Below are 13905 nucleotides of genomic sequence, written 5' to 3'. Positions count from 1 at the left end.
TTATCTTATTTCATGAGTGTCTGTCATAACCTTTAATTTCCTGATTTCTTCACGTTTAGTGCATCATTTGTGCCTGAAGTTAGAAGTTTTTATTATTATTTTTTTTAACCCACAGACACAATTCACAGTAGCACAGGGGTATTTCTCTTTACCATAAGTCGTCTCAGAAGTCTGTTAAAGTTTACCTGATATGAGAAAAAGATATTATTTTCTTCCAAGAATTTATTCCTGACCTAAGTGTAGAGTCTTTTCTATTGACTATATTAGAAAATATCGCAAATAAATTATATATTACTACAATTCATTGTTACCAAACATCATCTTAAATTAAATCTGCAAAATGCTTACAGCAATTCTAACACACGAAGATAACTTATGAGATATAATTGCTTTAGTGAACTTCAAAACAGTAAAAAGTAAAAACGTCAGAGAAACATCATCCAGTTGCTGGACTCCTCAACCCCCACATTGCTGACAAAGTAGAGAATCCCCACGACCAACTTTCAGGGGCAGAGCTCACCTCAGTCTGCCCTTGAATTCTTCCTTTAGGTAAAATAAATGTGCTTCTCAATATTTCCCACCCACAGCAGTTTCCCTTCTCCTCCCCACCCCCTGCAGTTTTTCTCGCCCCTCTCTGGTAACCTCCAGGTTCTCTCTCTCTTCTGGTTTATTTTCCTCTGCCCATAATCACACAGAAGTGTTCTCCAGGTTTCCACGAAGCTCTAATGCAGCTACCTCCCCACATGCCTCCTTCCACTTGCTACAAAAACTTTTAAGTGAATGGTTTAAACCTACTGTATTTTTCTAACTTATCTCCCTGTTCATTCCTTAAAACTCTGCAGTCCAATGCACTCCAACTTCTGGCTCTACTGCTCTACTTAAATGGAAAAAACAAAACAAACCAGTTACTGTCAGTTCATTCTGACTCAGGGTGACCCCACACATGTCAAAGTAGAACTGTGCTCCACATGGATTTCAAGAGTATGACCTTTTAGAAGTAGACAGCCAGGCCTTTCTTCCTAGACACCTCTAGGTGGACCTGAGACTAATTGCCGGGGGCTTAAACCTTTGTGCTACCCTGGTACTTCACACTTAAATGGAATGTTCTGTGAATACCCTCATCTCCATTTCCCTCGTCCCGACATCACTTCTGACCCTCATCACCTCGCACCTGAATTACAATCGTTCTAACAGGTCTGACGTGGCCATTTGCCCTCTCTAATCTGTTTTATATAACACCACGAGCAGATTAAATTTCCTAAAGCGTCATGAAATTACTCTTTTTAAAAAACTATCCAAGAACAACCAACCAATACATACAACAACATGGATAAACCTCAAAAACATTACACCAGGTGATAGAAGCCAGACTTAAAAGGCTACATACTATGACTCCACATGACCTTCTGAGACAGAAATGGAAATCAGAGCAATCATATCAGTGGCTGCAGGGACTGAGGGCTGGACTACTGCAAAGGCGGCACAAAGGAACTTTCTGGGGTGATGGAAATTCTATACCTTAATCGTAGTGGTGGTTATGGGACTACATATGTTTGTCAAAATATTAAGCTTAGGGGGTAAATTTTACTGTATATAAATTATACCTCTATAAACCTCTATTTAAAAAAAAAAAAAAACCTTAAAACCTCCCATGGTTTCCCATGACTCAGGGATAATGAGCACACTTGGGCAATCATGAGCCTCCCTATTTGCACAGTGACCTACACTTCCACTCTACACCTCCCTCCTTAATAGGTGAGCTTCCTCTGCTGAAACCAGGCTGGTTCACATACAATGGAATATCACACAGCCATAAAAAAGAATAAAGTACTGACAACATGAAACAACATGGATAAACCTCGGAAACATTATACTAAGTGAAAGATGTCAGTCACAAAAAATCATTTAACATATGATTTCATTCATACGAAATTCTAGAATAGGTAAATCTATAGATACAAAAAGTAGATTCATGGTTGCCTGGGCCTGGGATGAAGGGGAAGACTGAGCTTGATGGCTAAAGAGTATGTGGTTTTTTTAGGGTAATGTTTGTGATCATCCAGTTCAAATGTTACCTTCCCGGTGAAACCCTCCAAATCCCCTAAGCAAAGGGAAACAAACGCTCCTTCCTCTAGAGTCACATAAACTTTGTCTCCATCACAGCACTTATGAAGTACAATGTACTATAATCTTTGTTTATACTTGACTCCTCAATTAGTTAGCTCTTAGTGTGAGTGGGAAACCCTGCTGGCATAGTAGTTAAGTGCTACAGCTGCTAACTAAGAGGTCGGCAGATTGAATCCACCAGGCGCTCCTTGGAAACTCTACGGGGCAGTTCTACTTTGTCCTATAGGGTTGTTATGAGTCGGAATCGACTCGACGGCAGTGGGTTAGTGTGAGTGTGTGTGTGAATGAGTATGCATGAATGTGTGCATAAATATGTGAGGAGTGTGTGAGTGTGTGTGTGTGTGAGTGAGTGAGCTGGGAGAAGAGGAAGATGAGGAAAAATATATTCCGTTTCCCTTCATATTCACATACCTATTCTATGTCCAGTCTAATTCAGAGCAGGTGCTTAATGTTTATAGAAAAAATGGAACAAATCCTGAACAATGTATATTATTGTATCTATACTTTGCTCATTCCATTCCCACCTATCAGAAATAACGAGTTGGTAACAGACTTGCTAACAAGTACTGTGTGTTCACTCCATGCCTTGCACTTCATGTTATGAAAGTCCCACTTACATACAACCCACAGTTATGAACCAGCCCCCGTAAAGCCTAGTATATTAAAAATTTGAGATACATACAATGGTTCATAATAACAAATAGGTGCTACTTTGTGATGTGCATCAAAACATTATTATTACTGTATTCTTATCTTAAAGATGTTTTAGTGTATCTGGAAGTGTCTCTATAATGTTTTTTAGGCACAGAAAGGTAAACTATGTGCTATATACTAAGACAAACATTTCACTAACTGATCTTAGATATGAGCCATACCTAACTGTTCTGACTTACATACAAATTCAACTTAAAGACAGACTTAGGAATGGAACTCATTTCTAATCTGAGGACTGCCTATATTTCATCCTTTGTCTTCATTATAGAGGATAATTAATACTGAAAAAAGAAAGTAACAAGATGATTCACAGACAGTAACCAAAATTCCAGAGCAGGACTTGAATAGACATTTCTCCAAAGAAGAGAGAAAAAGAAGCCCATGAAAAGATGCTCAGTATCATTAGTCATTAGGGAAATGCCAAGAAATACCACAATGAGTTACCACCTGTCATGGACTGAATTGTGTCCCCCCAAAATCTCTGTCAACCTGGCTAGGACACGGTTCCCATGTATGACTGTCTACCATTTTATCTTCTGATGTGATTTCACTATGTGTTGTAAATCCTATCACTATGATATAATAAAATGGATTAGCAGTAGTTATATTGATGAGGTCTATAAGATTAGTGTCTTAAGCTAATATCTTTTGAGATATAAAAGAGAGAGGCGAGCAGAGAGACATGGGGACCTCATATCACCAAGAAAGCAGTGCCAGGAGCTATGCATGTCCTTTGGACCTGAGGTTCCTGTGCTGAGATGCTCCCAGACCAAGAGGAGACTGATGACAAGTACCTTCCTCCAGAGCCGACAGAGAGGGAAAGCCTTTCCCTGAATGCAGACTTCTAGCCTACTGGTCTGTGAAAGAATAAACTTCCCTTTTGTTAAAGCCATCCACTTGTGGTATTTCTGTTACAGCAGCACTAGATGACTAACACACTACCTCGCCTCCCTAGGATGGTTATTATCAGAAAAAAGGAAAACAACAGGTACTGGTAAGAATGTGGAGAGGCTGGAATCCTCATTCATTGTTGATGGGAATGTGAAATGGTGAGGCCACTGTGGAAAACAGTTTAGTGACTCCTCAAAAAAGTTAAAAATGAAAGTACCATAAAAACCCAAAGTACCATATGACCCAGCAATTCTACTCCTAGATACCCAAGAGACTTCAACACAGGGACTCATAAGATACTTGCACACCAGTGTTCACTGCAGCAGTATTCATAATAGGCAAAAAGTGGAACAACCCAAATATTCCATAACAGATGAATGGGTAAATGAAGTGTGGTACATAATACAATGAAATATTACTCTGCCATGAACAGAAATGAAGTCCTGATACATGCCACAACATGGATGAACCTGGAAAATACTATGTTAAGTGAAATATCAATCACAAAGGGATAAATACTGTATGATCCCACTTATATGAAATATTTAGAATAGGCAAATGCATAGAGATCAAAGTTTATTAGTCGTTACCAGGGTGTGGGGCAGGAGGGAGTGGGTGTTACTGCTAAGGGGGTGACATAAAACTTCTGGAAATGGACAGTGGTGATGGTAGCACAACAAGGTGAAAATAACGTCACTAAACTGTGCACTTTAATATGGTTAAAACGGCAAACTTTTTTATATTTTATAATAATTAAAAAAAACACTTCAGAGTAAGTAGGGTATGTGTGGGGGCACAGAGGGAGCTCCTAGAGATACAAGCAGTTCACGTGCTGGCTGCTAAGTGAAAATTGGGGGTTCAAGTCCACCCAGAGACATCTGAGAACAAAGGCCTGGTGATCTACTTCCTAAAACTCAGCCACTGAAAACTCTATACAGTGCGGTTCTACTCCAACACACGTGGGGTCGCCATGAGTCGGAACTGATCATAGCAATTTTTCTTTTTTTTTGGTTTGTTTGTTTAGGGTATGCGTATGAAGAAATTGCTATTCTAGTTTTATTTTGAAAAATAAAACTAAAAATCATGAAAATAAATTTACTTCATGTTTTATATAAAGACATTTTTGTCATAATTGTAACCCTATGGTAATTTTGGAAGGAAAAAAAATGAAACAAGTGTTGGAGTTTTTCTAGACTAAATTATGCAACCAAATTTGGAGAATGGAGTAAGACATGACATTTTTCATGCTTAAATGTTAGAAGAGATCATAAAAGCAGTTATTTTTTCAACTATTAGTTTATAATGATAAACATTTACTGAGTGTATTGTATATGTTACATACTTTTACAGTTATTTTAATCATACAACCCACACAACAATGTTTTAGGTAGACACTATTATCTCCACTTTATAGATAAGGAAACTGAGGCACAGAGCTGTTGAGTAACCTGTACAAGGTCACACAGTTGAGAAGCTGTTGAAGCTCAAGCACTCTGTCCCCTGAGCCCATTGTCATAACCAGTGCCTAGACTGCTTAGTCGACAGCTTTCGTCAATTTTTCACAAAAGCATTCTTCATCCTTTGGAAATCTCTTCTCTTTTGAGGTGCTCATTCTCCTCCTTTGGATTTCCTGTCACTGGTTCATTCTCCACTGATCTAATTAAAGACAGCGGAGTGTAGTGATGAAACACACGTGCTCCAGGGCCAGACTCCTTGGTTTGGACTAACCTCCCTGTGCTTTTGGTCCCTTGTCTATCATGGGAATTAGGCTGGCACCTATGTCATAAGATGGGAGTAAGGCATCAACGAATATACGTAAAGTGCTCAGAACAGTCCTGAAACCTTGTAACCATTTTACAAACACACACACACCTTTATCAATGGGTTGAAAGTGTTTTAGTGAGTCTTCAAAATCATTTCAGGAAATCCTGTATCCTTTGCAAGGCTTGAAGTTTCACTTTGCAATGGATTTATATTTGTTGTGTATTATCAAATGTTCACAATAAAAGGTGAAGATCTAATGAATATGGAAGGAACCACACCAGGTTTAAACATGGAGGGATATTTGAGTGGGGACAGTAAATAATAAATACTATTGTGTTGTAGCATCTTGTCACTTTAAGACTTAGAGAGTGAAGACCCTCTACTATTCGTACGTCCATTACACAGATAAGGAATCACGTTTAGGGCGGTTATATGCCCGTGATTATACAGCTGCTAAGTGGTAAGGCCAAAATTCTACCATCTTTCCCACTTTTAATGTTATACTAAATAGGAAAGGATGGAGAAAGGAAAGAAGGAATGGGAGGTAGTAGAGAAAGAAATAAGAAACTCACTTCCATTTGGAATAACTGCTCTTATTCTCTGTCCATCTATATTATACTGATTTTAAAGGTCCAGAAGCCCTGGTCGCCCACTGGTTAACTCAGCTGCTAACCAAAAGTTGGCAGTTCAAATCCACCAGCCGCTCCTTGGAAACCCTATGAAGCAGTACTACTCTGTCCTATGAGACTGCTATGAGCTGGAATCAATTCAACAGCAATGGGTTTGGCTTAGTTTTTATTGTCACTCACATCACAGAATCCTGTATATCACACAGGTCAATGGAATATGGAATATTTTTATTAATGATAATTATCACCAGTTCAATAATAAGAATACTACCTACCATTTACTGATTCTCTGCTATGTATACTTGTTGTCTACATAACATCTCATTTGATCCTCACACTATTCTATGAGGGAATTATAATCTCTATTTTACAGTTTAGAAATGTTAGGCCAAGATCCTATGGTTACAAACATAGTGCTGGTTTCATATTCAGTCTGTATGACTATCTCCCTACCCTCTTCTGTGTGACCCATAAAGCTATCAGTTATAAAATGGGGCCAAACAACCAGAATTCTCATTTTGTGTCTTGCTTATGAGGCTAATTTTTGAATTTTCCTTCCTTTCATGTCAACTTGGGCCCTGGCAGTACAGTGGTTAAGCATTTGGCTGTTAACCAAAAGGTCAGCAGTTCGAATCCACCAGCACCTTGGAAACCCTATGGGGCAGTTCTACTCTGTCCTACAGGGTCGCTGTGAGTCAGAATCGACTCTATGGCAACTGGCCCATGTCAACTAAAGGCGTATTTATTTCTCAGTTCTTTCTCCTCACAAATATCGAGAAAAATAAATATCTATTGAAAAACAGGTTTAGACCTCCAATTCTTCAAAAGTCCACAGAAACAAAAGCTGAAACAGGTAAATTAGCTACTTACTCAGCTATATATTTTTTCCCTAACTACTAATTTCACTTGTAAACAATATCTCTTCTTACCACTAAAAAGTCCCCAAAGTATTAGCTGCAGATGTAGAAAATGTTGTTTTCCAAAGCCCTTCTAACATTATCTCATTATTCTTACAAACATCCAAATAGGAAGCCATTCAAGCAAGTACTGATTAAAATAGGCATTAAAACCATTCCATATCCACAGACCCACACCCAGACACCAAATAAACCCTGGTGTTCCTTAGGAAGTAAAGGCTGAATGAAACCAAACACCAAACCCGCTACCATCGAGTTGGTTTCGACTCGTAGCAACCAAGGCAGATCTGAACTAAATGAAAACAACTAAAATATGAACTAAAACCTACATATTAAAAGTAAATTTCATTTCTACATTAAAAAGTCATGGCGGGATGCAATGCTAGCAAACTTTGCAGACACACAGTTTTAGAACACCTCTTCTCTTTGCCAGGTCCAAAGTTTCCATAGGAACTAAGAGAGAGCCTTGACACTTTGAACTAAAAGAAAACATGTTAAAATAACAACCTCAATGTCAAACGTTCAGAGTGCCATGAAAGGCCCATTGTTTTGGATTCTATTTCAAAAGTGTTCAGCAGAATTCCTGAAATTCCTTATCTTTTGGGCAATGTGACCGAAACCAAAAATAGCCTGTCTCACCACAGGTAGTATAATTGGGCAGGCTGCCAGGTTTCGGCCTAGGGACATCAGGTGGCAGCCAACTTCCGCTTCCTGTCATTCCTGCAGGAAGAACTACAGCATGTTAGCCATCCACAAGAAATTATCACGTACAATCTAAGCAAATAATCATTTTTGGCCAGAGAAATGGTAAATTCCCGCTAGTAGTCTAGCAACAAGTGTTTCAGCATCCTTTTGTACAACTTCAATAAAGATTTTTGACCCTTGTTAGCCCCGTTCTTTAACAGTTGGCCTTTACAACCTTGTACTCAGCCTACTTATTGAACCACGAGGCCCTTGATTTTCTCGGCTCCTCTGAAGTTTCAAGTTGGTATTTTCAAAATTATAGCATGTAATGTGTATTTTTTAGAAAGCCATCACAATGTATCTAATCCATTTTCTCCACATGTATGCAATTGCTGTGCCTGAATTTCATTTAATGAGGCAAATGGGTTAGTTTCAATTAATCTTTAACTAGGAATACATCGAGAGCGAGAGAAAGAAAACATATTGAGAAATGCAACTATGTGAATGGATGTATTAACAAACACCACTTCTCTCAGTCTAAGATTTTAAGATTACTTTATGAATTTAAACTTTGAAAGCAATCAATGATTTACATGGAATAAATGATTGACAATTTTCTAAATTTACCAAATAGCACAGAATATTTCTCATATTTCTTTCCATCCATTCCCCACTAGCACCATGCTCCCATACTGCCCCCCGCACCGACCTGCTTATGGAATAAAGTCCAGACATTTATCTTGGCCTCCAAGTCCCTTCACAACACAATCTCCTTCTAAATTATTATCTTCAGTTCCTGTACCCTTCAAAATGAATCCTATATCCTAACCAATTCTGTGTACTAAAAGCCATTGCCCAAAACTAAAATATTGTATTTCTCTGTTTTCATGCCTCCTCGTGCCTTCTGTGGGGAAAGCCTTCCTTTCCTCCCTCTTTAAAAGCCATACTTCCCATTCTACCTCCCACTCCTGCATCAGGGAAGGAGCCCTGGGTAAGACTCTGAAGACACTGGTCTTAGTCTGCAACATTAACCGTAACACAGCTCACAGGCCAGCTAGCCGTTGTAATTTCAATTTCTTCTTCTATTAAAAAAAAAAAAATCAGCAACTTCATCAATCTCTTCCTGCTCCAATATTCTATAAGCCTATAAATTATATGCACCCTGGTGGTGCAGTGGTTAAGTGCTCGGCTACTAACCATGAGGTTGGTGGTTCAAACTCAGCAACAGCTTCTCGGGAGAGAGATATGGCAGCGCGTCTCCATGAAGATTAAAACCCACTGTCGTTGAGTTGATTCCAACTCACAGCTACCCTAAAGATTACAGCCTTGAAGACCCTATGAGACAGTTCATAGTCTGCCCTATAGGGTCACCATGAGTTGGAATCGACTTAACAGCAACGGGTGGGGTTTTTTAGCTTTTCCCTTGGTGTCTTCCCTCACAGCCTCCAGTTCTAGAAGTTCTCTGCATCTGATACACTTAAATTGCACCACTTCCAAGACACTTAATTACTGCCTTATCTTAATGTCTCTCCTGTCTCTATCTCTCTTATTAAATTGTAAGCAATCTGAAGATAGAATTTGCATCTAATTATTTTTCTTTTACTGCATAGCAACTAGCATTTTCATATGCTTAATAAACACTTGTTGAATGAATGAGTAAATGCATACTACAAGGGAAAAAATAAGTATAAAGAAGATGAATTATGATAAGCTTTTGCATACTGAGTCACCTGCCAATGGTAGAAAACCAACTCACCTCTGCCCTCCTGAAAGAGTACTAGGATATTGCATAATTAAGAAATGAAGACTGTTATAAAAACAAAATAACAGTTATTTGGAATATTGATCCTATCAGCGGCATTTGAAACAGCTGATCATTCTTCTCTGAAATCCTTTCTTCCCTGGCATCTAGAGTATCACACCTTCTTGGTTTTCCTGACCTTTCTAGTTGCTCCTTTTTTTCTGGTTCCTTTTTATCTCCTTGATCTCTAATTGCTAGAGAACTTCAGTCCTTGGGCCTCTTGTCTTTTCTATCAACACTCACTCCCTAAGTAATCTCAGTCATCTCAGGGCTTTAACCATCGTCTACATGCTGGTGAGGAGTTGCAGGGTGGCTCAAATGGTTTAAGCTGCTGTAGATCAAATCCACCCAGAGGCACCTTGGAAGAAAGGCCTGGCAATCTACTTCTGAAAGATCACAGCCTATGGAGCTCAGTGCTTTGGTGTGCACTGATAACTCCCAAATTTATATGCATGCTCTTGTACCCACCCCCTTCAGTCTATTTTCAAAACTGCAGCCAGTGCTATCCTGTTAAAACATGTCAGATCACAGCTTTCCTCTGTTGCCAAACCCTCTGGGGTCACAGTAAAAGCCAAAGGCCTACATGGCTACCTGACCCTGCTTGGTGTGACCTCTCTTCGCCTTCATTTCCTACTTTTCTCCCCCTCCTTCCCTCATCTCCAGTCATACCAGCCTCTTGCTTCAAGGATTATGTAATTTGTGTTCCTCTTCTTCCCCAGATGACTCGTTCCTTCATTTCCTTCAGGTTTTGCTAAAAAACCATCCTATCCAGTAATGTCTTCCTTAGCCATTGTCATGGACTGAATTGTGTCCCCCCCAAAATACCCTCAACTTGGCTGGACCTTGATTCCCAGTATTGTGTGATTGTCCGCCATTTTGTCACCTGATGTGATTTTCCTATGTGCTGTAAATCCTACCTCTACAATGTTAATGAGGCAGGACTAGAGGCAGTTATGTTAAGGAGGCAGGACTCAATCTACAAGATTAGTTTGTGTCTTGAGTCAATCTCTTTTGAGATATAAAAGAAGGGAGCAGAGACATGGGGACCTCAGACCACTAAGAAATAAGAGCTGGGTGAATAGTGCGTCCTTTGGACCAGGGGTTCCTGTGCTGCGAAGTTCCTTGGCTGGGCAAGATTGATGACAAGGACCTTCCCTCAGAGCTGACAGACAGAGGAAGCCTTCCCCTGGAGCTGACGCCTTGAATTTGGACTTCCAGCCCCCTAGACTGCGAAAGAATAAACTTCTGTTTTTTAAAGCCATCCACTTGTGGTATATCTGTTAGAGCCGCACTAGATAACTAAGACGGCCATACTATCTAAAATTTCAGCTGCTCATTCCAACATCATTACCATCCTTTTCAACTTTATTTTTTCTACTAAGCACTTATCACTATCCAGCATACTACATATTTTACTGATTTGTTTACTGAATGTCTGTCTCACCCACTAGAATGTAAGTATTACAAGAGAAATACTTGCTGCCGAATACCCAGAGCCTGGAAGTACTCCTGGCACATAGTATACAATCAATAAATATTGTATGAATGAACAATTTAGCTTATTAAATACAAGAAGACAGACTTCTGTAAAGAAAATATAGAAGTGGTCTACCAAACATACATTTACATTGCTTATGCCTCAAAACAAAAACCACTGGACACACACAATACTCAATTTAACGATAGAGCCTCTTACATTTCATTAAAATGTGAAGTCTAGTTCTATCTTCCCACCACCTTAATATATATATATATATGTGTGTGTGTGTACGTATATGTGTGTGTATATATATATGTATACACACACACGTATGGGGGAATCAGTTGTTTTTTAAATTGTAGTAAATACATATGTAACAAAACATTTGCTATTTCAACATCATATACACAATTCAGTGACTTTAATTGTTCATAACATTGTTCAACCATCACCATTATCCATTACAAAATTTTTCCATCACCCTTAACAATGTCCCCTAAGCAATGAATCTCCTTTTCTCCCTCTAATCACAGTAGACTTTGGTCTCCATACACTTGCCTATTCTAGATACAAGGGGGGTCATACAATATTTGTCCCTTTGTTACCGTCTTAATATTTTAACAGTCAAGGCAGAAATCTTCCACAGTATTCTGCACTAATATATTCATAAACAGAAGGTAAGATATTTGATAGTATTTGATCTAAGAATTGCATATTAATCCAAATCTTCACAAATACCAGTTCCAATATTCTATACAGAATCAAAATACTCCCCCAACTGGCATGTGATTTGCTCTTTTCCCAAAAGTTTTAAAAAATGCACCAACTAATAATGAACCATGGTACTGAAACAGTTACAGTAGGAATTTAGTACCTTCTACCTCCTCCTTGACCCTCAACTTATCAACCCAAGTCATAAGCGGGCATGCCAAAACACACAGATCTCAGCACTCAGAGAGAGAACAAAGCTCAAGATTGTTTCCCAACATTGCTGGCTGACCTTAACCAAGTTAGGCTCTAAATTAAAAAGACCTCCACGCCCAACCAAGATGAATAAATATGTGTTTAAATGGGACTAATCCAGCACACTGACTGTGTTTGTAAATAAAGTTTTACTGGAACACAGCCACGCCCATTTGTTATGTGTTGTTTATGGATGCAATAGCAGGACTGGGTAATTGCAACACAGACCGTATGGACTGTAAAGCCATAATTATTTACTATCTGACCCTTTGTACAGAAAAAGTGTGCCGACTCCAGGTGTACACTATCTCACTTGACCCTCACAACACCCTATTCAGAAAGTTAGGGCCCAAGAGCCCACAGCTGTGTAGTTAAGTAGAGCCGTCAAACCTTGGATACCACAATAACACTATTTGTCTGTAGTGTCAAAGGGATAAACGCTTTGAGATGGTACTTTTCCTACAGTCACATGCCCAGAATGAGCCATCTGTAGGCTCGCCTGGCACCTTCTATGATCACCTATACACTGTCATCAGGCATGCTCTGTGGCCTTGGAAGAATTGTCAATTCAGAAAACTCACATAAGATGGAAACCATAAATCTGGCCCTTTGAAAAGTAGCTTCCAAACTTGCCTCTGCACCTGGAGGCTTTTAAAAAAACAGATTGCTCCACCAAAAAACTAAGATAGATTGATAGATGGATAAGGGTTAAATTGTGTTAAAGTAAATTTCTGTCGTTGTTAGTGGTCATCGAGTCAGTCCCCGACTCACGGCTACACTATGCACAACAGGATCAGGTCATTGTGATCCACAGAGTTTTCACTGGCTGATTTTTGGAAGTACATCGCCAGGCCCTTCTTCCTATTCCGTCTTAGTCTGGAAGCTCCTCTAAAACCTGTTCAGCATCATAGCAACATACAAACTTCCACTGACAGATGGGTGATGGCTGCACTTGAGGTGCTTTTTCAAACCCTGCTCTCCTGCATAGGAGGCAAGAATTCTACCATCAAACGACCACGTCCCTGTAAAGAAAGTTTACTGCTCTCTTGTGGAGTTAGCTTCAACTCATAGCAACCTTATGGATAACAGGACAAAATGTCACTGAGTCCTGCACCATCTTCATGATTGTTACTAGGTTTGAGTCCACTGCTTTGGCAATTGTGTCAATCCATCTCATTGAGAATTTCAGTGGAATCCAGCCAATAGGTATGTAAGTGTTCACTTAAAATTCTTCCAATTTTGTATATTCGAAGATTTAAAAAATCGAATGCTAAGAAAAAAATCCATTGCTTGTTCCCAACTAAGATCCACTGCCAGAATGTCTCAAGGTGAGACAGGGAAGATCATTTTTTAAAAGCTCACCAAGGAGATTCTGATGCTACATTAGGTTTAGGAACAACTAGCGGCTTTAGAGGGCTATTCTTTACAACAGAACTAATTGCCTAGACCAGTGGTTCTCAAAGGATGGTCCATGGACCCCTGGGGCTCCCAAAAATGTCAGCAGATTGAATATAGAAGCAGACAGGAGCATCCATCACTCTTCCATGAAGCTGGCATTAAAGTTAGCTTCAGAACTGTAAAACAGTGCCACTCTCCTTGCTAAATTTTTCTTATTTGGAAAAAAAAAATTCCCCCACTAAATATGCTATGCTAACATGTGATAAGTCTATTGTTATTCTGTATAATTCATTATTTTTAAATGTATTGTTTTAAATTTCTAATATGGTAAATGTGAATAGATATAACTCATATAAACAAAAGCTCTTTGTGGTCTTGAGTCCAACCATCTGAGACCTGGTAATCTAGGTAATATATGGGGCGGATAAAAGCTCAGGTTCTGGAATCAGAGGTCCTGGTTCAATTCGTAAACGTCTGCCAAGCTGAGTGACCTTAATCAAGTCAATTAATGGCTTGCTTCAGTTTCTTCAACTGTAA

General features: G+C 39.2%; 1 protein-coding gene across 1 annotated transcript in view; it reads right to left on the bottom strand.

Moving 5' to 3' along the window:
- The window catches only part of MAP3K21 (mitogen-activated protein kinase kinase kinase 21), a 70005-nt gene that overhangs the window by 47918 nt on the left and 8182 nt on the right, over window positions 1-13905 (bottom strand). The window lies entirely within an intron of this gene.

The sequence above is a fragment of the Loxodonta africana genome, chromosome 25 (assembly GCF_030014295.1).
Source record: "Loxodonta africana isolate mLoxAfr1 chromosome 25, mLoxAfr1.hap2, whole genome shotgun sequence".
Taxonomy (NCBI): domain Eukaryota; kingdom Metazoa; phylum Chordata; class Mammalia; order Proboscidea; family Elephantidae; genus Loxodonta; species Loxodonta africana.
The sequence above is the reverse complement of the archived record's forward strand: the minus strand, read 5'-3'. Positions and strand labels throughout refer to the sequence as shown.